Source organism: Tamandua tetradactyla, chromosome 9, assembly GCF_023851605.1.
Source record: "Tamandua tetradactyla isolate mTamTet1 chromosome 9, mTamTet1.pri, whole genome shotgun sequence".
In the NCBI taxonomy this organism is placed as follows: domain Eukaryota; kingdom Metazoa; phylum Chordata; class Mammalia; order Pilosa; family Myrmecophagidae; genus Tamandua; species Tamandua tetradactyla.
This window is the reverse complement of record NC_135335.1, coordinates 47,810,622-47,834,885: the sequence shown is the minus strand read 5'-3', so window position 1 is coordinate 47,834,885 and position 24,264 is coordinate 47,810,622. Positions and strand designations below refer to the sequence as shown.

General features: G+C 38.3%; 1 long non-coding RNA gene and 1 pseudogene across 1 annotated transcript in view; one reads left to right on the top strand and one right to left on the bottom strand.

The window, feature by feature from the left end:
* Nucleotides 1–832: 832 nt before the first annotated feature.
* LOC143647095 (uncharacterized) overlaps nucleotides 833–24,264 on the bottom strand; it is a 57,592-nt gene continuing 34,160 nt past the window's right edge. The window contains exon 2 of the long non-coding RNA XR_013157835.1: nucleotides 833–2,524. This is a non-coding gene — a long non-coding RNA (uncharacterized LOC143647095). The remainder of the gene's footprint in view (nucleotides 2,525–24,264) is intronic.
* On the top strand, nucleotides 11,474–12,941 carry LOC143647094 (guanine nucleotide-binding protein G(s) subunit alpha pseudogene; annotated as a pseudogene).

Below are 24,264 nucleotides of genomic sequence, written 5' to 3'. Positions count from 1 at the left end.
TCTTAATAAATTCCATTTATGAAAGTCAAAACATTTCTGGTATAGCATTTAACAAACTGAAACAGATCCTATTTTAGACTTTCACTGAGGAAGCTTTTAAATTGTGTGGAGGTGATGGAGGAGCCTTACATTTAGATGCTTTATCCAGTATCAGCCATTCTACTTCCCTCCTGAGACTTTCATACTGCTATTCCCAAAGAGGAAGAGGAACAAGTGAGAATATATGGGAGATGGAATAAGCAGAAGGATGACTAGACAACAATAAATGATGAAGGAAGAAAAATGTTAAAGGTGAATGATAAAGGTAAGTGCTGCTTCTATTTGAACTTCATCTGTCTTCCCCTTAGGGTGACTAGTTCCACAGCTTCATTCTTCAATTCCAGATATCACAGCACTAAGAATTGCTGTCTTGCACACATCACTCAAACTCAGCCTCATTTAATAGAGCAGGAAACTTAGCCTCAGAATAGGAAAGTAAACATCACAACCTACCATAACTTACCAAACTCAACCAAAACCATTCTAGCCAATCGTAATGAATGCCTATGGCATTATGTGAAATTATACAAATGTTGCATGCACTAGGGTAATTTTCCAGAATCTTATAACTTTCAGATGGGTCCCTGGACCAAATAAGTCCTGAAATGCAGAGGGTGCAGCCTCTCCAGGACATCTACTAGTCCCATCCCCCATCCCATATTATTAGCAGCCCCTTCCAACATGAAAAATTTAGGATGGACATAGTTCAAACACCACTAAAGAGTGGGAGAAAGATCAAAAAGGATTGTGAGTTATTCAGAGAAGGTAAGTTTTAACAAATGAGTATGATTGCTGAATCATTATATTGGCATTTATTTTAGTTTCCAGTATCTTAGAATAGCTAGAAGTTAAAACCTAAAATTGTGGAATTGTAACCCATACAAACTGAAATGTTTGTCCTACAACTAATTCTTTGATGTGTTTTGAACTGTATTGATTTTTGTATATATTTTATTTTTCACACCAAAAATAAATAATGAAAAACAAACAACAGTTGTGTTTTGTCAGATGTTGGCTTGAAGATTCATGTCAATATATATTTTTTGTAATTTATACACGCAAAGTATGCATGAAGTGTCTTTGTTAAGGAAAAGAGAGTACCTTTGCTCCTAAAATAAAATAACTGATTGTTGAAGAACGAGAAACAGGAATGTGTAGGACAAAATGGTTGGATATAGAGAGTTGTAGACATCTTGTTGGAAGGGAATTTTATTGGTTATGGTTAAGGTTGGCTAAAATTTTATAAGTTTGTAAGATTTTTAATAGTTTTCTTGTCAAGATGTATCTTCATGCAAAAAAGAATTTATTTTTCACTCTGTTAAAATAACAACGTTTTCTTGGATTATTTGTTTGCTCTTAGTGAGAAGCAGTAAAAGGTTTCTAACCATCTGAGTAATCTGCCTAGATGACAAAGGTTCTATATTTTATCAGACCAGTATACTTATTGGTAGGTTTGATGGAGGTTTTTGATGTCTGATTCAATGTCTTTATTTGGAAATGATTTGTTGAATTCTTCTTTTTCTTCTTTAAGCAATGCTGGGTTTCATGCTTTCTAGGGTGTCAATTTCCTTTTCTCAGTGTAATTTCTTAGCACACAGTTGCTTAATTAAACTATGCTTTCATTATCTCTTTTGTTTTTGTAGGGTAGTAGTTACTTCCCCTCACCCATTTCTGAGTTTATTTATTTGAATCCCTTCTTTTTTTATTAGACTAGATAAAATTCTGTCAATTTTGTTGATTTTCTCAAAGTACCAACTTCTGGTTTTGTTGATTCTGTAATTTTCAAGTTCTCAATTTCATTTATTTCTGTTCTAACTTTGTTATTTCTTTCCTTCTATTTTCTTTGGGGCTAGCTTGCTCTGCTTTTTCTAGTTCCTCCAGGTGAATGGATATTTCTTTGATTTTTGCTCTTTTCTTCTTTTTTAATAAAAGCTTATGGGGCAGCAGCCTGGCTGGCTGTCAGCAGTTTTCGTGTTTCTGTGTTAGTGATTTCTGTCTTAATGCAGTCTGTTGGAATTATCATCATCACCATCATAATCAAGTTAAGATATTTTAAAACAACCGAATAACATCATTACCAAGTGATGGCCAAGCGCTTCAGGAATTGGGTAGCTCTAGCTAATTTAGGAAAAAGGAGTTTAAAAAAAATAAGTATGTGAAGTCATTCACAAGGAGATAACGTCAACCCCAGTTGGTCAACATCTCTTCCTTCCAGAAGCTGGAGTGCTACATGGATCCCCGACGGATTTTTTTGTGTGTTTTCCTGGGGCCGGAGTGACTGCTGTGGTGTCCCTGTGAGCTGTGGTTCCTTTACCTGCTCTCCTGGCATCACCTGGAGCAGGCTGTGCTCTCGCTGGAGAAATGGGGACATTTCATCTTCGCTGGGATTCCCAGGCCGAGACTGCAGCAGATGGATTCCTTGTGGTTCTCCGAGACGTAAATGAAATGGGCTGGCTCTCGAGTTCATTTCTGTTTTGCTTTTCTCCTGTTGAATTGAATAACACCACAGTGACGCGTTTATCGGAATGTTTGCGAAACATGAAATACCCATTTTGTAACTTATACTGTATAGTTTCCTTTTGCTCTGTTGACAGAATGCGTAACTGTGGCACACATTTTAAAATCTCTGTTAATTACCTCTCTGCTTTCTTAGCAAATATTTTAAACCTAAAGCTAAATGTTGAAATAAAGGAGTAGAGAATAACCAAGATGCAAATGGAAAAAAAAAAAAAAAGCTTATGGGGCAATATGTTTTCCTTTCACCATTCCTTTGCTGCATCTTATACAGTTTGATATGTTATGTTACCATTTTCATTTGCCTGAAGATATTTATTGTTTCCTCTTATAATCGCATTCTTAAATTATCTTATTAAACTAATTGAGACTTGCTTTATGACCAAATCTATTGTCATAATAGCCCCAGTGAATGATCCACAACCATTTTAGAAAAATGTGTTTCTTGTTCTTGTGGGGTGCAGTGTTGAATAAGTATCTATTAAGTCTTGTTCATTTATCACACTATTCAACATACCTGTTTCCTCAATGATTCCTTGTCTATATGTTCTATATATTGATGATATAATTGTATTAGTGTTTCCAACTATTATTGCACAACTTTCTATTCCCTTTAGTGTCGCCAAGGTGTGACTCATGTTTTTTTAGGTGCTCTGGCCCAGTGCACAAATATTTATGATTTGTATGTCCTCCTTGATGAATGGTCTATTTTATTAATAATATTGCCCTTCTATGTCTCTTCTAATTGTTTTGCATTTTAGTCTGATTTGTCTGATATAGGTATAGCTACCTTTGCTCTTTTCTGGTTGTTCTTTTCTGAAATATCTTTTTCTAGCCTTTTACTTTCAGCCTAATGTTGCCCCTGTTTCTAAAGTGAGTCTCTTGAAGACAGCATATAGATGGGTACTAGTTTTTAAATCCATTCTGCCTCTATTTTTTATGTTTTTGGTTGGGAAGTTTAATCCATTAACATTTTGCTTTTTTTTTTTTTTTTGCTTGGGTAGACACTGGGAATTGAACCCAGGTCTCTGGCATGCAGGCAAGAACTCTGCCTGCTGAGCCACCATGGCCTGCTCTCCATTAATATTTAATATAATTACTGTAAAGACAGTTTTTCTTTTATCATTTTCTCTATTGGCTTTTATATGTAGTATCTTATTTTTCACTGTTGTTTTATCTTCTTGATGCTCTTAATTTCTGCTCTCTTCTACAAGACTTTCTCTTCTGCCTTTCTTTATCTGCCTGTAGTGTTCCCTTTAATTTTCTTCCAAAGCAAAACTCTTGTCCAAAAACTCTCTGTCTGTCTGAAAGTGTGTTAAACTCTAGCTCATTTTTGAAGGGTAGTTTTACCAAATATAGAATTCTTGTTTTGACAGTTTTCTCTTCAGGTGCTTAAATATATCATACCACTGCATTCTTGCCTCCAGGATTTCAGTTGAGAAATCTGCACAGCCTTTCTGAGCTTCCCTTGAATGGGATGGATTGATTTTCTTTTGCTGCTTTCAGAATATGCCGTGTCTTTGACATTTGACAATATAATTAGTAAGTGTCTTGGAGTAGTTCTATTCAGATCTATTCTCTTTGGAGTAGACTATGCTTCTTAGGTCTGTGATATTATGGCTTTCCTAAGAGAAAGAAAATATTTAGTGATTATTTCCTCCATTATTCTTTCTACCCCTATTTCCTTCTCTTTTCCTTCTGGGATACCATTATTATGAATAGTTATGCACTCCATGTTCTTATTAAATTCCCTGAGACTGTTATGTTTGTCCATTCTCTTCTGAATCTGGAATTTTGTGTGAGGATTTCAGATGTCTTGTCCCTAGCTCCCTAATCTTTCTACTCACACTTCAAATCATTGTTGTAGGTCTCCATTGTGCTGTTCATCCCTTCTGTTGTGCCCTTCATTCTAAGTTCTGCCATTTTTTGTTGAACTTTCAAGTACATTTTTATGTTCACCCTATGTCTTCTTAATATTCTTTACCTCTTTGTCATATCTTCCCTCAAGTCAATTTGATTTTTGATGTGACTTTACACATCTGCTCAAACATCCTCAATTATTTGTTTCAACTCCAATATGTCAGATGAATTGTTAGTTTCTTTCTTTGATTTTTACCATAATTTCATTTTTCCTAGTATGAGTTGTATTTTTTTTCCTGGTGTCTATACATCTGATTTCATTGATTAGTTTATTGTGGAGGTCTTTTCCCCCTTTTATTGGCTGTCTTAGTTTTCTATCTGTCTTTTTCATTCAGTTCACTTTATTCTAGACATTGAGCATAGCTTCTGTTTAATGGATCACAATTTTTCAGCTCTTCTTTTTCTGTTTCTTGCCCTACCTATATGGAACCATTTATTGATCAGGGTCTCCCCAGATATGATCAACCCCAATCAGATTTTCCTTGACCAAAATGGCTTAGGTCTCAGGAACTGAATATGATCAGTATTAAGTTTCCCTGAGGGTGAGACCCAGGAGGTTGTCAGAGATTCCTGTGAAGTCTCTAGACTGTGATTTTCCTATCCTTCCCAGTGCATGGTGCTTTTCAGCCTGCAGCTCCACATCAGCTGAAAGTAGGCCGTGACTTTATTTCTAAGCAGACCATGTACCTATCAGGGGCATGGTTAAGATAGAGGCTGAGATGGAAGATAGTTTTAGGGCTTTGCCTCTGGTGTATGAATTAATAGATTGAAGACTGCCATTTGAGCTGGGCCCTGCCACCCCTTTTCTTGGGGAAGATAAGCTCTTGAATGACAAACCCGAGAAGAAATCCTTCTCTGAAAATGATTCTTTTTGCTTTGTTTTGTTTCTACTGCTTAACAGCTCACTAGATATAACTATAAGGCTTCTCAGCCTCTAGCACTGCCCCAGGCAAAATGATAGTCAAAAATACTGTCTTTATAGTAATAACACTAAATGTTAATGGATTAAGCTCCACAATAAAAAATTATAGACTGGCAGAATGGATAAAAAGCAGGACCCATCTATATGCTATCTACAGGAGAATCATTTTAGATCTAAGGACAAAAATAGATTGAAAGTGAAAGGTTGGGAAAAGATATTTCATGCAAACAACAATCAGTAAAGAGCAGGAGTAATTTCACTAATACGTGATAGATTAGACTTAAATTATAAAACAATTAAAAACAGAGGGACTCCATATATTAATAAAAGGAACAATTCAACTAGAAGACATGACAATCATAAATGTTTGTGCATCAAGCCAGAGTGCTCCAAAGCACATGAGGAAAATGCTGAAGGGAGAAATAGACAACTCTACCATAATAGTTGGGGACTTCAATTCCCCACTATTATCAATGGATAGAACATCTAGAAAGATGATCAATAAAGAAATAGAGAATTTTAATAACGCAATAAACAAACTAGACATAAAAGACATTTAAAAAGCATTACACCCCACAACAGCAGGATATACATTATTCTCAAGTGCTCAGGGATGATTCTGAAGGAGAGATCATATGCTGGGTCACAAAAAGTGTCTTAATAAATTTAAGAAGTTTGAAATCTTAGAAAACACTTTCTCAGCTCATAAAGGAATGAAGTTGGAATTTAATGACAAGCAAAGAGCCAGATAATTCACAAATATATGGAGGCTAAACAACACATTCTTAAACAACCAGTAAATCAAGGAAAAAATTACAAGTAGAGCAGTAAATATCTTGAGGCAAATGAAAATGAAAACACAACATATCAAAATGTATGGGATCCAGCAAAGGCAGTGCTAAGAAGGAAATTTATTGTCTTAAATTCCCAGATCGAAACACAAGACAGTAAAAATTGAGGAATTAACTGTTCATTTGGAGGTACAAGAGAAAGAACAGCAAATGAACCCCAAAGCAATCAAAAAGAAAGAAATAGTGAAGAATGCAACATAAATAAATGAAATTGAGGACATAAAAACAATCAAGAAAATAAACAAAATCAAAGTTGGTTCTTTGAGGAAAATCAATAAAATTGATGGACCCTTAGCCACATTGACAAAAAGAAAAAGAAAGAGGATATAAATAAATAAAATGAATAAAGGTTGCTTAAGGGTATAATGACTGAAGAATAGAAGATGGATCTATGGTTCATACATACTGTACAGCCACAAGAAGGAATGAAGTTGTGAAAAAAGTAACAGAAAATGACAAGTGCTGGTGAGGATGTGGAGAAAGAGGCACACTTATCCACTATTGGTGAGAATGTAAAATGGTACAACTGCTGTAGAAAGCAGTTTGGTGGTTCCTCAGGAAGCTAAGTATAGAATGGCCCTATGATCCAACAATTCCATTGCTAGGTATCTATTCAGAGGACAAGAGGGCAAGGACACAAATGGACATTTGCATACCACTGTTTATAGCAGCATTATTTACAATTGCCAAGAGATGGAAACAGACTAAATGTCCATCAATGGATAAGTGGCTAAGCTAGTTGTGGTAAATAAATATGATAGAATAGTATGCAGCTGTAGGACAGAATAAAGTCATGAAGCATGTAACAATATGGATTGACCTTACGGACATTATATTGAGTGCAATTAGCCAGAAATAAAAGGACAAATACTGCATGTTCTCATTGATATGAATCAACATTAGTGAGTGAAACGGAGAATTTAAGTAAAGAACACAGTTTATCAGGGGATAGAAATAGAGTAGAGAGTTGATAACTGGTGCCAAAAGAATACATATGGGGCAAAATGACCATAAAAATTTTGAAATGGATAGCACAATATTACTTGATTGTAGCACAATAATATATGTACACTGAATAAAGTTGAATGAGAGTATGAAAGAGGGAGAAGGGCTTGGGGCACATATGAAACCAGAAGGAAAGATAAAGGAAAAAGACTGAGATGGTATCATTTTAGGAATGCCTAGAATGTACAATGATGGTGAGTAAATGTACAAATTAAAAAAAATGTTTCTACATGAGGAAGAACAAAAAATTGTCAGTGTTGCACGGCATTGAAAATAGGTGGAATGTGGGAAAAATAAAATCAATGTAAGCTCAGGTCTATAGTCAAAAGCAACATTGTAATATGCTTCTATTGAATATAACAAAGGCATTATGCCAAAACTGAATGTCAACAGGCAGGGGATTGGGAAAGGGTTATGGCTTCTTTGTGGAAGAAAAGTCAATGTCTTCAGATACAGTATGGTGGTGAAGGCATGTCTGCATAGGCTAGATTGTTTGTGTGAATAAAATAATGTAAAAATTAACAGAGAGAAATATGTTGAGAAACAGTTGTATGTAATCATTGTTGGTAGGAAAATGACAGGTGCAGCCCCTTGAAGGGCAGCGTGTGGTTCCACGGGAGGCTTAGTGTGAATTTGTCATGATTCTGAAATCACCTGCTCAGTATATACCTGGAGGAACTCAATGTGAGGACATGAATGGACAGTTGCACACTGGTATTCCTGGAGGCAGTGTTTGTGATCCACAATGAATGGAGGTTGCCTAAGGGCATGATGACTGAAGAATGGAAGGCAGATCTATGGTTTGTACATACAATGGACTGCTGTGCAGCACAAGAAGAAATGAAGTTGTGAGACATGTGACTAGACTAATGAAACTTAAGAGCTGTATATTGACTGGAATTTCAGGAACAAAAAGGCAAATATTTTCTTGCCTCAGTTATATGAACTAACTATAATGTAAAATTTCAAAGAACTAAATTTGAGAGCATGGGTTATCAGGTTGGGGCTTATTCTAAAGGGTCCTAGATGGTAACCCCTTACAGCAGTCACATATATTCAGGAGATATAACTGTTAATTCTAAATTCTGAAGCTCTCAGCTGTTTGTATATAACATAGTCTTTCCTAGAAACTTCAGGTATTCATGTGACACCTGAGACACAGGGTTAGAGCTCTGGAGCTATGAAACTCATGACTATCACATACAGGAACTGTTTACGGTTGAAAAAGTGATCAGACATTGAGTAGAGATAAGAATGAAGCTGATCTGGATAGAACTAAGCTAGATCAGAAGACTGGGTAAAAGATGACATCATCCATATCTTAAAACTTCAACTTCTGTGTGAGAGTAAAGGGAGATGTTCTTTTGGTGCAAAATTTTTATTTTGGGTAGTCCAATACCTAATTTCACTTGTATGGTCAGTCTAGTTAACACACTTAGCACATTGAATCTTGAATAAGACATGAGATTTTGTTGGTTTTTTCAGATTAGTGTGATGCCCCAATAAATCCCAGACAGTGAAAAAAAGAAGTATTTGCAATGGCAATAAAAGGGAAAATATTCAACTTTCCCATTTGGAGAATTTCTGATATTGTCACAAGCATTGGAGAAAATCAAATCAATAGGCTCAGCCCTCGATCTTGAGTACATCCCTATGAAATGTATTCCTACTAAGGATAGGCTGTCAGCTTAAAATTATCCCTAAGAGGGTGGGCCATGGTGGCTCAGCAGGCAAAGTTCTTGCCTGCCATGCCAGAGACCTGGACTCAATTTCCAGGGCTTACCCATGTGTTCTAGTTTGCTAGCTGTTGGAATGCAATATGCCAGAAATGGAATGGCTTTTAAAAAAGGAATTTAATAGGTTGCTAGTTTACAGTCTAAGGCCGAGAAAATGTTCCAATTAAAACAAGTCTGTAGAAATGTCCAGTCAAAGGTATCCAGGGAAAGACACCTTGGTTCAAGAAGGCCAATGAAGTTCTGGGTTTCTCTCTCAAGTGGAAGGGCACCTGGCAAACATGGTGATATCTGTTAGCTTTCTCTCCTGACTTCCAGTTTCATGAAGCTCCCCAGGAGGCATTTTCCTTCTTCATCTCCAAAGGTCACTGGCTCATGGACTCTTTGCTTAGTGGTGCTGCAGCATTCTCTGCTCTCTCTGAATTATGTTTCCTCTTTTACAGGACTCCAGAAACTTATCAAGATCCACCCAAATGTGTGGAGACATGTTGTCACCTAATCCAGTTTAACAACCACCCTTGATTAAATCACATCTCCAGGGAGATGATCTGATTACAGTTTCAAACATACAGTATTGAATAGGGATTATTCTGCATTTATGAAATAGGATTTAGATTAAAACATGGCACTTCTAAGGGACATACATCCTTTCAAACCAGCACACCATGCCAAAAAAATTATCCCTAAAAGTCACCCCCAGAGAACCTCTATTATTGCTCAAATGTGGTCTCTCCCTCTAAGCCAACATGGCAAGTGAAATCACTGCCCTCCCTCTGCTGCATGGGACCTGAATACCAGGGGTGTAAATCTCCCTAACAATGTGGGATAAAAATCCTGAAATGAGATGGGACCTGGCCTCAAGGGACTGAGAAAACCTTGACCAAAAGATTGAAGACAGAAATTAGAAAAAATACTGTCAATGTCTGAGAGATTTTGTTATGCAAAACACTGACAGGGCTGCAAGCCTCCCAGAACATTGCATGGAAACAAAATAAACCAGGGCCAAGGTTCTGAAGTTTCAGGAAGTAGGTTTTATTCATCCATGTCCATAGGGCTCAGTCAAGTAGCCTCTGAAAGTCTGAGCCCTGAACAAAAGGTTAACATTAGTTTTTATAGACAGGATGACACATTAAAGACAAGATAAATGATTTGCTGGTTTAAATAGGAAAGGGCCTGAAGTTGGGTTTACAGAAGTGGATGAGCAGTTGAGGGGGAGCTTCACAGGGACATCTCTCATCCTGCCTATTGACCATCCCTGGGGCCTGGGAGATTTTTCAACAGGGAATGGTCCAAATAAACAGGGGCCTGCCTGCTGCAACATGAAGTGGCTTTAACAAACAGGGGCTGCCTGCAACAATTTCAAACACAATCAAGAGGTTATGCTAAAAGATATTCTTATGCATTATATAGATATCCCTTTCTAGTTTATGGTATATTTGAGTGGCTGGAGGGAAATACCAGAAACTGTAGAGCTGTGCTCCAGTAGACATTTTTATTCAAGGTGATTGTATAATGATATAGCTTTTACAATGTTACTGTGTGATTGTGAAAATTTTGCCTCTGATACTCTTTCTGTCTAGGATATGGACAGACAATTGAAAATGTGGATAAAAAAATTAAATAAATAATAGGGGGGCAAGTGTTCAAACAAATTGGGTAGATGGAAATACTAGTGGTCAATGAAAGGGAGGGGTAAAGGATATGTTATGTATGAGTTTTTTTATTTTTCCTTTTTTTCATTTCTTTTTCTGGGGTGATACAAATATTCAAAAAATGATCATGATGATGAACACACAACTATGTTATGATATTGTGATATATCATGTACATGGTGTGATGTACACCATGTATGGAATATTTGTATGTGAAGAATGTATGATAGGTCATGCGAGGGGTCGTCACAGGCGCGGAGACGCCCCCTCTCCCCCCGCGGCCCGGCCTTGCTGGGGCCCGAGCCCTGGGGGGGTGGGGGGACGGCTCCCCGGGCCGGGCCGGGTGCAGGCGGTGGGAACCCCCTTCCCGGTCCGCCGGGGGGCGCCCGCCTCCCTCCGCCGGCTCCCGCCCTCCCCGCGGCGGCCGCTGCTGCTCATCCCTCCTCCTCCTCCCACCCCCCTCGCCGCCGCCGCCTCCTCCTCCCCCCGCCTCCCCCCGCCCGCCTCGGCATTTTGGGTCGGGGCGGCGGCTGGGCCCGGGCCGGGGCAATAAGAGCGGCGGCGGCGGCGACGGCAGCGGCTCCCGCGGCTCCTGCTCTCGCCCGCCTCGGCCCGGCGGCGGCCGCCATCAGCCCCCTCAGCCTCGGCTCGGGGGGCGGGGAGCTGCGCGCGCCCCTCGGCTCCGACCGACGCCACACACCCCCTCGCGCCCGCCCGCGGCCCGCAGTCCGCCCGGCGCGCTCCTCGCCAGCAGCCGAGCCCGCCCGGCCCGCCCCGGCCCGCCCGGCGCTGCCTCGGCCCGCGGGAGGCCGCCCGCCCCGGCCCGCCGCCGCCGCCGCAGCCCCGGCCGCGCCCGAGCCCCTGCCGCCGCCGCCGCCGTCGCCATGGGCTGCCTCGGGAACAGTAAGACCGAGGACCAGCGCAACGAGGAGAAGGCGCAGCGCGAGGCCAACAAGAAAATCGAGAAACAGCTGCAGAAGGACAAGCAGGTCTACCGGGCCACGCACCGCCTGCTGCTGCTGGGTGCTGGAGAATCTGGTAAAAGCACCATTGTGAAGCAAATGAGGATCCTGCATGTAAATGGGTTTAATGGAGACGGCGGCGAAGAGGACCCGCAGGCTGCAAGGAGCAACAGCGATGGTAGTGAGAAGGCAACGAAAGTGCAGGACATCAAAAACAACCTGAAAGAGGCCATTGAAACCATCGTGGCCGCCATGAGCAACCTGGTGCCCCCTGTGGAGCTGGCCAACCCTGAGAACCAGTTCAGAGTGGACTACATCCTGAGCGTGATGGACGTGCCTGACTTTGATTTCCCTACCGAGTTCTACGAGCACGCAAAGGCTCTGGTGGGAGGACGAGGGCGTGCGGGCCTGCTACAAGCACTCCAACGAGTACCAGCTGATCGACTGCGCCCAGTACTTTCTGGACAAGATTGATGTCATCAAGCAGGCTGACTACGTGCCGAGTGACCAGGACCTGCTGCGCTGCCGCGTCCTGACTTCTGGAATCTTTGAGACCAAATTCCAGGTGGACAAAGTCAACTTCCACATGTTCGACGTGGGCGGCCAGCGTGATGAACGCCGCAAGTGGATCCAATGCTTCAATGATGTGACTGCCATCATTTTCGTGGTAGCCAGCAGCAGCTACAACATGGTCATTCGGGAGGACAACCAGACCAACCACCTGCAGGAGGCCCTGAACCTCTTCAAGAGCATCTGGAACAACAGATGGCTGCGCACCACCTCTGTGATCCTGTTCCTCAACAAGCAAGATCTGCTCGCTGAGAAAGTCCTTGCTGGAAAATCGAAGATTGAGGACTACTTTCCAGAATTTGCTCGCTACACTACTCCTGAGGATGCTACTCCCGAGCCCGGAGAGGACCCACGCGTGACCCGGGCCAAGTACTTTATCCGCGACGAATTCCTGAGAATCAGCACTGCCAGTGGGGATGGACGCCACTACTGCTACCCCCACTTCACTTGCGCTGTGGACACTGAGAACATTCGCCACGTGTTCAACGATTGCCGCGACATCATTCAGCGCATGCACCTTCGTCAGTACGAGGTGCTCTAAGAAGGGAACCCCTAAATTTAATTAATGCCTTAAGCACAATTAATTAAAAGTGAAACGTAATTGTACACGCAGTTAATCACCCACCATAGGGCATGATTAACAAAGCAACCTTTCCTTTTCCCTGAGTGATTTCGAGAACCCCCCTTTTCCCTTCAGCTTGCTTTAAATGTTCCAAATTTAGAAAGCTTAAGGCGGCCTACAAGAAAAGAAAAAAAAAAAAAAGGCCACAAAAGTTCCCTCTCACTTTCAGTAAATAAAATGACAGCAGCAAACAGAAATAAAGAAATAAATGAAATAAATATTGTTTTGTGCAGCATTAAAAAAATCAGAATAAAAATTAAATGTGGGCAAGAAAAAAAAGAAGGTATGATAAGTTTCATAAATAAAAATATTTTTTTAATGAGGAAAATCCAAATAAATAAGAAAAATCCTACTTCGGAGCCAGTTCCCAGCTCCCATGCTTGCCTGTTAAGAGCTGGAGGTGGTAGCAGGCTCTATTAACCCCTTTTTCTTGGGATATAGCCCTTTTCTAGTACTCTGAACTCAGCAAAATCTAAGTCTCAATTTTATTTCTTTAACAGCCTTGCCTCTTCTCTGCTGGGAAAGATCTCAGGATTCCTTTCCTGTTGGTTATCAGTTTTTCTGCGCTTGGAGTTTGTATTCAGCAGTACCATATATCTTAATTAAAACCACAATTGGATCTTGGCTGAGCTCCCTTCCCCTGCTTCCAGGAGAGACTACTTAAAGACATCACTTTTAGGGAATTATCTCCTTCCCCTGACTAGTTAGTTACATTGTCTCTCAGATATACAACATGTCTGACCTTGCCTGTGGCAGTGCTGAAGCCTCAGAAGGCCCATTTTTTTATCTAATGGGGTATAGGGAATTTTTTTTTAATGAAGAGAGCTGTATCCTAGTTCCTTGTGTTTGCCAATCAAGAGCTGGAGTTGGTTCCCTGCTCTATGTACAGTTTTCCAGTATTTTGAACCCATCCAACACAAAAATCCTGTGTTTTCTTTTCCATCAGCTTCACCCCCTGTCTGCCAGTGCAAAATCTCTGGATTTCTTTTGTGCTTGCTCCAACTTATCTGTTCTCAGATCTTGTATTCAGCAGTCTTAGCTTATTAATTAATCCCACAGTTGGAGCTTGGTTGAACTGCCTTCTTTTCCTCTAGAAGAGAGGGATTCTTTTCCCATGGGGAACCAACTCTGAGATGAGCCTGCCTGCCAATGAGGAGTAGCATCAGCCTCCACAGCTTGGGATACTTACAGTTCTGTGTGAGATATCCTTTCCATCTATTCCAGACTGAGGTACAACATGTGTCCAATAACTGATGTCCCCCCAAACAGTTATTCCTAACAGTTCCTGGCAAACTTACTACCTCCCCAGAAGGACTAACTAAACTCCACACCTAACTATTCTTTCATTTTGCCCCAAAGTACAATGAATGTTTTAATGGTATCTAGAATGGTGAGAAATTTCCAGAGGAATTTCAAGTTATTTTGCCAAGTAGCTTCAGAGGAATCACTATCTGTGGCAGCTGTGGTAGTTTAGAACTGTACATTCCCCAAAATAACATATTTTAAATTTAGCCCATTCCTGTAGATATGATCGTTGAATGAGGGTAATTCTTCTAAGATGTAACATACATAATTCTTAATAGGTATTGTTTCTATTACAGGACCCCCTTATAGGGGAAATTATGATCAAGAGAGAACAGACCAAAGGAAAGAAGAAATTCATTTCAAGAAATTGAAATGGAACCTGAAAGAGAAGGAAGAGAACAGGAGGTTCCACCACATGCTTGTCATGTGACAGAAGAAGCAAGGATCACTGCAGCCAGCCCCAAAATGCCACAGTCTTCCAGGAGAAAGCATCATCTTGATCATGCCTTGATTTGGACATTGTCTCAGCCTCATACCATAAGTGAATAAATTCCTATTGTGGAACCTAACTCATTTCATGGTATTTGCTTAAGTAGTCTAGGAAACTGAAACAACCAGGGTAGCCTTACAAAATGCATTACTTAAATAGACTTGAATGTTGTTTACTACCTGATCCATTAGCTGCAGAGTGGATGTTTTGTTAGGAGATTTGAAACCAGTATTCATCTCATTGCACAACTATCAGCACTCTTGGGTGACCAGAATCACTCACTGTCACTGAGCTATGATATTTTGAATGGAATCATTTTTACTGAAGAGTAGTTCTCAACAATGGGCTTAGAATACTCAGTAATTGATGTTGTAAATAGATGTTCTGTCATCCAGGCTTTGCTGTTCCATTCATAGTACATGGGACGAGATTTAGAATAATTAATAAGCTCCTTAAGGATTTCAGAATAGTAAATGACCATGGGTTTCAACTTAAAATCACAAGATCCATTACCCTCAGCAAGAGAGTCAACCTGTCTTTGAAGCCAGGCATTGGAATTTCCTCTCCAGTTATGAAAGGACTACATGGTATCTTTTTTCAGTAGAAGGATATTTTTTAATACATTTAAATCTGTTGTTCAGTGTAGTCACCTTCATTAACATGGCTAGGTCTTCTAGATAATTTGGTGCTGCTTCAAACACAACACTCATGGATTCAGCTTGCACTTTTATGTTACGGAGCAGCTTATTTCCTTAAACTTCATGAACCAACCTCCATTAGTTTCAAATTTTTCTTCTGCAGCCTCATCGCTTCTTTCAAACTTCATACAATTGAAAAGAGTTAGGGCTTTTCTCTGGATTAGTCTTTGGCTTAAGGGGGATGTTGTGACTGGTTTTATCTCCTATCCAGTAAAACATTCTTATATCAGACAGGAGGCTGTTTCTCTTGGTTTTACCATTTATGTGCTCACTGGAGTTGCACTTTTAATTTCTTTCAAGAAGTTTTCCTTTGCATTCACAACTTGGCTAACTCTGCTACAAGAAGACTAGAGTTAAGTCTATCTTTGCTTTAGATATGCATTCCTCATTGTTTATTCATTTATAGAGTTTGATTTAAAGTGAGAAATGATGACTCTTCCTTTCACTTGATACTTAGAGGTCATTGTAAGGTTATTAATTAACCTAATTTCAGCATTGTTGTGTCTCAAGGAATAAGGTCAACTGAGAAGCTGAAGAGAGACAAGGAATGGCCAATTGATGGAGGAGTAAGAACACAAAATGCATTGATTAAATTCACTGTCTTAAATCACCTTTTTAGTTAAGGTGGCTGGAGGGCACTGCCTGAAAATGTTGAGCTGTGTTCTAGTAGCCTCTTGCCTTGCTACAATGCCATATTGTTGGAACCATTCAGTGTTGAGCCCTTTCAAACTGGCTTCTTTCTCTTGGCATTATGCCTTTAAGATTCCTTCATATATTTTCATGGCTAGCTAGCTATTCTTTTGTCACAAAAGAGTATCCCAATGTATTTTTGTGTCAGTGTTTGGTTTTCTTTTCACCTATCAAATGACATAGTGATTCCTTCAAGATTTTGAACATTGTAAGTAAATCTTCTGTAAACACTTGGGGGCTGTTTTTTGTGAACAAGTTTACAAACCAGTTGGGTAGCTATCTAGGAATGTGGTTAATGGATGTATGGTGAGACTATATTTAGCTCTGAATGAAATGTCAAATTTTCTACCAAAGTAGCAGCTTCATAATGTACTCCTACCAGCATTGAAAGAAAGTTCCTGTAGTTCTGCATCCTCAGCAGCAATTAGTGTACTTTCTTTTCTTGAAATTTAGCCATTTGAATAGGTGTGTAGTGCTATGTTATTGTTGGTTCAGTTTGCTTTTCCATAATGAAAAGTGATATTGATCATCTTTTTTTTGTATATCTATTGTCTTCCTGTATATTTTCTTTGCTGTTCCATTTATTGTGTGTCTTTACTCTCACCAATATTGTGATGTCTTGATTATTGTAGTATCATAAATTCTTTGAGTCAGCAAGTGTGAGTTATTCAACTTTCTTTCTTCTTCAGTGTTATTTAGGCTCTTCTAGATTTTGAAATAAATTTTTCTTATCTACAAAATTTCTAACTGAGATTTATATTGGGTTTGAATTCTATCTAAAGACCAAGTTGACAAGAAATGAAATTGTAACAATTTAAAGTCTTCCCATCATGAACAAGGAATATCTCCTCATTTATCATTCTTTTCCTTTCAAAAGAAATGCATATTTTCTTACATATATATCTGTGTCTACATATTTTGTATTTGTGTCATTATTTTAAATATCATTTATCTTTAACTCAAATTATAATTTTTCATTGTTAGCATATGGGAAAACAACTGGCTTCTGTATATTGAGCTTGTGTATATTTTTCGTTATCACCAACCTTTCAATTTAAAGCATGACGTAGTTGGGTCCATTTCTGTTTAAATTTCCAAAAATTATAGTATGTATATGAAACCTGAATTTCAGTGACTCTGAGGAGAGCTGACTGAAGAATTATGACCACCACTATTTAGTCATCTCAAACATATGGCTCTGTGCCTGATTGTTTGAGGTGGACAATCTGAAATGGCCTTTTCTAACCAACTGGTCCCTTAAAAACAGAATTAAAAACCTAGGTGTTCACCTCCACTGAACTTGGCTTTTTCTTATTGGTGCGTATAAGTGTTTCCTTCCTCAGGTTCCAAAGCTAAGGTGTCATACCTGTGGCTTTGGACAACTCAGTGGGGTAAGAAAGTGTGAGTTATTAAACTTTTTCCTTCCTGAAGAAAGTGAGCAAAAAGCTTCCTGTTTGTGAACCTGATGCTGAGGGGGGAGTTTTGCCACCTGAGAGTTTTAAAAAAAGCAAACAGAGAAACTTTCATCTTTTGAAAGTTTTGCATGTATTTAGTTCTTAACTTTCTCATACAATATTTGACCAAATTATACATTTATTTTTGGTTCAGATGGCTAGAAATCATATCATTCTATAATATTCATTACACATTCAGGGTTGTTTCTGGTAGAAATACCAATGTAGACTTGAGGGAAATGAGACCCCTACACAATTGCAAAATTAATGTCCAAAATATTGTGAGCTTCTTGGAATGTGAAATGGAGATATCATGAGTATTTGAGAGATTTTGCATCATGAGGCTAATGTGAAATATGCACTTCTATAAATATACATTTAATAATTTAAAGTGGTTCTTTTCCTACAACACTAAAAGAGGTGAAAATATTGAAATAGTGAAAGGTATACATATTGAATTTCAGAATAATTTACTTAAATAGATTTATAAAAGACAGATTGCATTATAATTTGTACTTTCCTGGTTTTAATGTTAGCAAATTCAAGCATGTTTTAACATTTTACCAATTAGCTAAACTCACTTCCATTTTAAGGAACTACTATGGTTGACAAGTTCTTATGACCACATAACAATCTTCAATATTTAAAAATTAACTACTGTTTACTGAAACATCTTTTTCAAGACCCAATTTTTAATGATATTGTCAAAAAATCTCCCACCACCTACAAATTTGGGTAAGGTGGTACTAACCAAAATTTGTGAATTGGTTTTAGGATGGTGATTTAAAGAAAACAACTAATGATATCGTATGTGTTTAGAACCATCCAATTTCAAATTTCTACAGGATTTTAAAAATTGAAAAAGAAGTAAAATTATCACAATTAATAGATGTCATGATCTTATATATTGATTATCCCCAAAAATCCACAGATATAAAAACATTGGAGGGAACAATTAATCAAAGTTAAAGGATACAAGACCACTGAACAAAATTCAATTTTATTTCTATAAACTAGCAATGAACAATCCAAAAAATAAACTCTTAAAGCAACTGCAATTTAAATAGCAAAAAAGTAATTATATACTTAGGAATAAGTTTAGACAAGAAGTTGCAATATATGTTTATGGAAAGTTACAAATTTCATAGTTCATGAAGATTGATATAACTAGAAAAACATTTTGTACTCATGGCTTTGAAGACTTCATAAGGTTAAGAGGCAATTTAATGAATCCCCATTTAATTCTCAATGACCCTTTTTAAAGAAATAGCTAAAGGTACCCAGAATTTATATGGAATTGGAAGGGACACCAAAAATCCAATAAAATCTTGAAACAGAACAACAAAGTTGGAGAACCCATATTTTCCTATTTCAAAACATTTTACAAAGCAGAACTAATCAAATCAAGATGACATTGTCACCATGATAGACATAGAATATAAAAAAAACTCCAAGAACTAAATCCATACATATATGTTCAACTGATTTTTACAAGGTGACATGTTCATTCAGTGGGGAAAACTATCTCTTTAGTAAATGGTGCTGATATCAATGGATATTCTCAGGCAAAATAATGTAATTTTATTCCTATCTCATATTGTGTTCAAAACTTAACTCAAAATTGAAGACCAAAGACTTCAATGTAAGAGCTAAACTTATAAAACTCTTAGAAAAAAATTAGGGGTTAAATATTTATGACTTTGAATTTGGAAACAGATTATAAGATATGACACAAACATAAAAAGGAAACTTCTTAAAATAAAACTGGACTTTATAAAAGTTTACACATTTTTTACATCCAAGTACATCAACAAGAAAGTATAAAGACAATATACCAAATGGGAGTACACATCTCTTTTAAACATCTGGTATTCAGAATATAAAAAGAACACTTTCAACCCAACAGCAAAATGATAAACATACTCATTTAAAAAATGGTAAATGGGCCAGAATAGACATTATTCAAAAAAAAAAGAAATAAAATGAGCAGCAAGCACATGTGAAGGTGCTCAATTTCATTAGCCTTTAGAGACATTAAAGTGATAATCACAATAAGATATTGCTATCAAATAAAAATTTAAAGTAAACATAGAACTTACATCACAAAGAGTAAACCATAGTATAATCAAAGGATTATAATTGTGCAACTATAATAATACTTTTCGTGTTATAACAAAGGTACCACACTAAAGCATGTTGATAATAATAAGGAAAACTGCATTTGAGAGGGGTTTATGGGAATTCTATGCTTTCGGAATGATTTTTCTATTAACCCAAAACATTTTCTAATGAAAAATGGGGAAAATGGAAAGTGCAGGTTTGAGCAAGCAGCAGCTTAGTTTTCAGCCTCTCTTTGACTCTGCTACTGGTCAGCAACTCAAGGGTGCAAGGGGGCACACTATGAGCAAACCCCAGCTCCAGTCACAGGATGAGCAGAGGCATAAAGTTCATGATCACAATGTCAGGTTCCTTGGCTTTGGCCATCAATGTCTTGGGCCTGACCCAGGCTCTGGCTCCTATGAAGTCTTCTTCAAGGGACCCTCCTATCCCATGCTTGCCTTTTTCATTTGGCCTGGCAGCTGTGCATGGATTTCCCATACTTCTGTCTTGTGGGCTCAGTGATCCTTAATATCCCTTGCAAGTACACTTTGACAGCTGTGATTAAATTACCCGCATGATGGCAGACTGACCTCTGGCCTGACAACTAAGTGGAGGTGCCAGCAACAAGCATTACAGTCTCAGGAGATTCCCAGGTGGGCTTGCACCCTGAGCCTTCCCAGATTCTTTGTAGAGATAAGATGGAAGAATTACACAATGCCACCAACAAAGAATGTAAATCAGGACACAGAGAAATATTTAAGCCCTGTAAACTTAAAATAAAATCAAGAGAAACTTAAGGATATGACTGAAGGCACAGGGCACATAATTTAAAAAGTAAGGCTGATGAACTTTTTAGAAAAAAATGTTATATGTACAAGAAATTCATGGCCCAAATCAAGAGGAAATGAGTAAACTTCAGGAATTTTGGGTTGTAAGCAATACAATGAGTGAGGATGAAGATGAAAAGATTAAGGATATGATGCAGTAGCATGTATTTTTCCATTCCACAAGAGTAATCATCAACAACCAGATTTCAAATTAACAAAACAAAACTGTACCAAAAAGGCACTCTCCAAATAGTAAGGAACTTGTAAAAATTTCTAACAATTGTGGGAGTAAGAAAATGAGCTCTATTTTATTGTCCCTTTGGACATTTGTTTCAAGTAATAGGTCAAGTCCTTGGAACCAAAAAGATCATAACACAAAGCTTGGGGGTTCAGTGAATCACATCTAGATAATCATAATAATTTGGCTTTCCAGAGGAACTGAAAAACCTGCTGGTGTTTTCTACCTGGAGGTACGACTCATGGACCAATCTTCAATGCAGATTGAACCACAATTTGAAAAATTAGAGTGGATGAAGCAGGCCTTACTGGTGGTGGTCACAGTGGATTCCAAGGGTCAAGCTGAAATCACCAACTCTGGACAGCCCTGAGTATAGTTTGGTGAAGAGCAGGCCCCTAATTTTGGCAACATCACATTAAGTATGCTGACCATAACTGAGAAGAAGAAATGACTTGAGTAGTTCTTCAAAGTCCTTATATTAGGTTCCCAGACACAATAGCTTCCTTTTGCTTAAGGCAGCTTAGTATTTTCAGGAGTATTAAGAGCATAGCCTTGTTTCTGCTACTAAATTTGAAGGGATACAAGTACCCTTAAATTTCTGCATTCCATTTTTCTGTCTCTTAGTCAATAGTAGTTTGTTTTGATGAAAACATAAACTTGAAGCTCTTTGGACAAAGAAATGGATTTCCTTGCTTTTTTGCCCAATGACATAACAAGATAAAACAAAAAGTAGACTGCAGGGTAGCGTGTGTTACTGTTTTTAAATTCTGTACAAACATGTACTACTTTGTTGTTTGTACCTTGGCATATATTCTCCCACCCCCAACTTTATACCATGATGCCCTCTTCACTGATCCCACTCACATTGTTTAAGACTGACTATGAATCTTTCCTTGTACATAAATATGGCAGTATAGTATAGGGTAGTCAGTAAGGATGTCCGTGTAAGTGCACTGCACGATTTGCAGAGCTAAGCTAAAATACATTAAGTCCTACAAAGTAATAAAAATAAAAATAATAGCTAACATTTATTGAAGTCTAACCACGAGCAAGGCACAGTCATATCACACATAAGCCTCACAATAGTCCTAGTGATGAGTATTATTATCCCTATTTTATACATGAGAAAACTAAGGTATAGAGAGATAAATTTGTCCAAGTTCATACAGCTGGTAAATTATACTGACTTCATGTCAGGTGGATACATAATCATGGGCTTCTAGGAAAGTTCCTCACAGTGTCTCCTTAAAATTGCCTTCGTAATAAAACAGACATGAGGAATATCATCTCAACCCTGGAACTAAGAGCAAAAATCAATAATTTAATGGGAAGTGAGGTCACATTTGCTAGCCAAATAAACAAGGTTAAGAAAACTGGCAATAGTTGGCACACCCAGAACCCAAGTAGGAGTCAGCCATTGGGAACTCTTGAAGAAACTGAGGATCTTGGCCTGATTCAAATCTTAGATGGCTTTGGCACACATCAGAAAGAACATTCTTTTTTTTCTTTCACTTCTGTGACACAGCAACATGAGGACTCCACCAGAAACTTATGGAAGTCCAAGGTTGTGTTTCTCTTGTGTATTTCTGTATTGACCAGACACTTTAGCAAAATTTAAAAGGGTCCACTCCTTAAAGGGGAGTTTCTATAAGTAGTTAGAACTTTAAACCATATAAAGCTAAACTCCCACCTCCTGCTCAACTTTTTTTCCCTTTGAGATGCTTGATCTTCAAAAAAGTAATCTATTCATGACCCTGCCCTTTTTGCTCTATAGAGGAAAGTATATATGTAAGGCTCCTTATCAATCTCTGTCAAAATAGAATTAATTCCTATTTGAAATATTTAGTCAGCATGAACACAGTATCTCTACTCTTCTACAGGGAAATGTATTAATAAACAAAAATATTTTCCTGAGAGCAGACAATTTCTATAGTTCAACAGAAGGAGCCCTGTGCCTGAAGAAATCATTGCCCAATGAAATAAATCTATGTCAGGAAAGAATATTTATGAAAATGCTTTCTCCATGTTCTCTGTAATGGTCAGAAAAATACTACCACTCTGTTATAGAACAAAAAATAATACAAATGAGAATAAATGGCTTTGTGGAGGTGTGAAACATGGTAGCAGAATTTAAAATAATTATGGAGTCAGGAAGGAATAAATATGATGTTAAAAAAATTAGAATAACAGAGCTATAGACCAAACATAAGACAATTTTCTTATTTCCATTCTAACAATTTTCTTTGAAGATTAATATTAAGGTAAAGTATGTACTTTAGTATGTTAAAGCTGTCAGAATGCAGTATACTAGAAACAGAAGTGCTTTTAAAAAGGAAAATTACTAAGTTTCAAGTTTATAGTTTGAAGGCTATAAAATATCCAACCTAAAAAATCCAGAGAAAGATACCTTGGTTCAAGAAAGGTCAGTGGATCTGGAACACATCTGTCTGCTGGGAAAGCATGTAGCTGGTATCTTCTGGGCCTCTGGAGTCTCATTTCAAAGGACTTCCCCAGGGGATTTTCCTTTCACATCTCCAAAGACTTCTGGCTGCGTGGCCTCTGTCTGCACTTTTAAAAATTGTTCTCTCTTAGAGGACTCCAATAAGCATCCCCACCTTGAACGGATGGACACACATCTCCACGGAGATATGTGGGTTGGACACATCCCCAAAGAAGCAATAAAAAAGATCCCACCCACCAATATTGAATGAGGATCAAAGAACATGGTCTTTCTAAACTATACAACAGATTGAAGCTGGCACAGCATGTAATAGAAATGGAGAAGATAATAGCACTAATACCATTAACAAATTTTAATTAGGTCTCACTGTTTTCCTAGAACCTTATAAGTATTGTAATCATTTCAATTTCACATCACCCCATCTGTCAATCTGAATTTGTGCTGGACCCCAGAAAAGCCATATTCTTTAATCCTCACTCAATATTGTTAGCTGGGAGCTTTTTGATAGTTCTTATGGAGATGTGACTCATCAGATTGTGGGAATTAACTTTTGATTAGAGGGAGATGTGACTCCACCCATTCCAGGTGGGACTTGACTGGAATCCTTTAAAAGAGGAAACTTTTGGAGAGAGTCCTTTTGAGAGCAATGATAGAGCCATAGAGTCCATGAGCCAGCAATTTATGGAGATCAAGAAGAGCACCCCTGGGAGAACTTCATGAAACAAAAAGCTTGGAGATGAAGCTAGAAGACATCACCATGCTCACCATGTGCCTTTTCAGGTTAGAGAGAAAGCCTGAACTTCATCAGCCTTTCTATAATGAAGGTAATCATTTAATGGTGCCTTAATTTGGACATTTTTATAGACCTGCTTTTATTAAGACATTTTCTTGGCCTTAGAACTATAGACTAGGAACTTATTAAATTCTCCCTTTCAAAAGCCATTCCATTTCTGGTCTACTGCATTCTGGCAGCTAGCGAACAAGAACATCTTATGAGTTCATGTGTTCTATTACTTTTAATGTATGGATGAATAAACTGAGGCTTAGACATGTTAACTTGTTTTCTGAAGTTGCCATGATCACGAACTGGAAGGGATTTTGAAACTAGCTTTTGGACTTTAGAGCCAATGTTACATTAAATCATTAGAAGGTGACATTTTTTATGTCAGAATCATAGTCTTAATTCACTGGTTTATTGATACCAAAACATA